Consider the following 2,555-nt stretch of genomic DNA (forward strand, 5'->3'; position numbering starts at 1 on the left):
GGGAATGGTCAGTTTCTTCGGCCGGGGGGGGGGGGGGGCGGTGGATTATTTTTTGCCGACGTCAAAAAGTGACTGACCCCCCTATTCCAACTTTTGAAAACAGGGTGACCCCCCTATTCCAAATTTCGAAAACAGTGTGATCCCCCCTCCACACGACAACGGTAAAACAAAAGGTGGATATAAATTGTATATATATATATATATATATATATATATATATATATATATATATATATATATATATATATATATATACTGAGAATCTAGGAACTTGTAGTTGTCACTCTACAGGCTGTTTCATGCGCTAAGCAATCATCAGGAGTGAAGGTTTGGCGGCAATTGAACTGTTTATATTGTGTTGCAGGTGGGCATGCATATTCAAATAAGCGTTGTGGCCAATGGCAAGTCAGTTATTACAGAGGAGGAATTTGCTGCGGTGTCTGCATTTTGAGAGGAATTCAGCACGTTTGTTGAGGGTTGATTTGCTATCTGAATAAATTATATGGAGTTTTTCTGTTATGCAAAGGTTGCAGCGTTTGGTTTTATTTGAATAGGGGGGAGCTGCAAACGCTGCAACCTTCCATAACAGAAAAACTCCATATAATTTATTCAGATAGCAAATCAACCCTCAACAAACGTGCTGAATTCCTCTCAAAATGCAGACACCGCAGCAAATTCCTCCTCTGTAATAACTGACTTGCCATTGGCCACAACCGCTTATTTGAATATGCATGCCCACCTGCAACACAATATAAACAGTTCAATTGCCGCCAAACCTTCACTCCTGATGATTGCTTAGCGCATGAAACAGCCTGTAGAGTGACAACTACAAGTTCCTAGATTCTCAGTATTACCGCCCTGCAGAAATGCATTGAGCACTATACTTTGCCTGCATTGACAAGCAAACCATTTTCGTATTATATATATATATAATATATATTATATCTTATATATATTTATTTTCAACAGTCATTCTGTGTTTTAATGAAATTGTTGACATGTCAGTTATAAGATAGGAATTTCAAAGAGTCAATTTTAAAGTTTGAATACAGTACATTTTGAATGAGCTGTGAATGTATTTCACACTTTCTATCCTTAACCAGATGTCCTGAACTGTTGTACAGAAATGGATGTCAATCATTGATATCAGAGAGGAAAAAGCAGCAAATCCAAAACTTTGATTGGTGACCCCCTATCACCATAGTCAAAAACAGGGTGACCCCCCAGTGAATCCAGCCATCCTATTAAATCTCCTGAGAGGCGTAGAGAGCTATTTTAGCCAAATCTGATGTGTGTAGTGTCTGAGAGGACCTTTTCTTCTAACATTGAAACCATAAAAGCATAGCTAATTATGACGAAAACTGCCTTTTTTTAACTGTTATTTTAGTCATAAAAAAGCATCTTTTTAGAGAAAACCTGAGACACAAAGGAAAATAGTTGCATCAATGAGAACGAAAGATATCTTGTCATTTTTCTATCTCTAAAATAAGTCACTGTATCAAATATATATATTGTGAAATATTTGTGCATGTTGCTTTCTCATACTGAATTCTCATAGAGACTACAGAAAAGTATCAGGAATTTGTCATGCTTTCCATATGAACTGTAGATATCATAATGGTACACTTTCACTTAGCAAACATCAAGATATCTCTGACATATATCTCTGATTTATTAAAGTATGGTGCCCGAAGGGCGTACCGAAATATATGAAACATCCTGATATCTCTGATATATATGTCTTGCATATTAAAGTCATGCACCGGAAGGGCGTGCTGAAAAATGTCTGATATATTAAAGTAATGCGCTTGAAGAGCACACTGAAAAATATTGAACATACAGATATCTCTGATATATGTGTGCCTGATATGTTAAAGTCGGGCATGCTGAAATATATCTCTGATTGTAAAAGTTACGCGCCCAAAGGGCGCACTGAAAAATGCAACTGAATGATGAAATTTGTGGCTGACGCGATGCATTTTAGGCAATAATGAGCCTGTATCAAATTCAAAACACACTGACCCCCCTGTTGGGCATTTCAAAAACATGATGACCCCCCCCATCACCAAAGTCAAAAACAGGGTGACCCCCCCCAGGCCAAAGAAACTGATCAGTCCCTAAGCGACCATGTATACAATGTATTGTCACACAACATTGACGGAGTTATGAACAGAAACTTACACCTATAAACTGATCAAGATGAATCATGCAATGTATAACATACATGTTCACATTTAGTTACTAATCCTATGCCAGAAAAGGTCTAATTTCAATCTCAAATTCTCCCTTGTCACATCACAGAGTATCTGTACTATGCTGCCTTTAGAGTCAGAATCCAATACCTACAGGGGCAATGTATCTCAACTAGCAAAATTACTCAGAACTATATGCATGGCACAAGTATTGTTATCTATTTTGTTGGCTCTTGCTGTTGGAAGGACAATGTAAGATGCCCTAATGTACCTTTGAGGAATAACTCAATAAAATTTTCATTAACGAATAAAATTCTTGGACAAAATGTTGACCTAATGACTCACACATGGAGATATTTCCAC

Source organism: Ptychodera flava, chromosome 10, assembly GCF_041260155.1.
Source record: "Ptychodera flava strain L36383 chromosome 10, AS_Pfla_20210202, whole genome shotgun sequence".
In the NCBI taxonomy this organism is placed as follows: domain Eukaryota; kingdom Metazoa; phylum Hemichordata; class Enteropneusta; family Ptychoderidae; genus Ptychodera; species Ptychodera flava.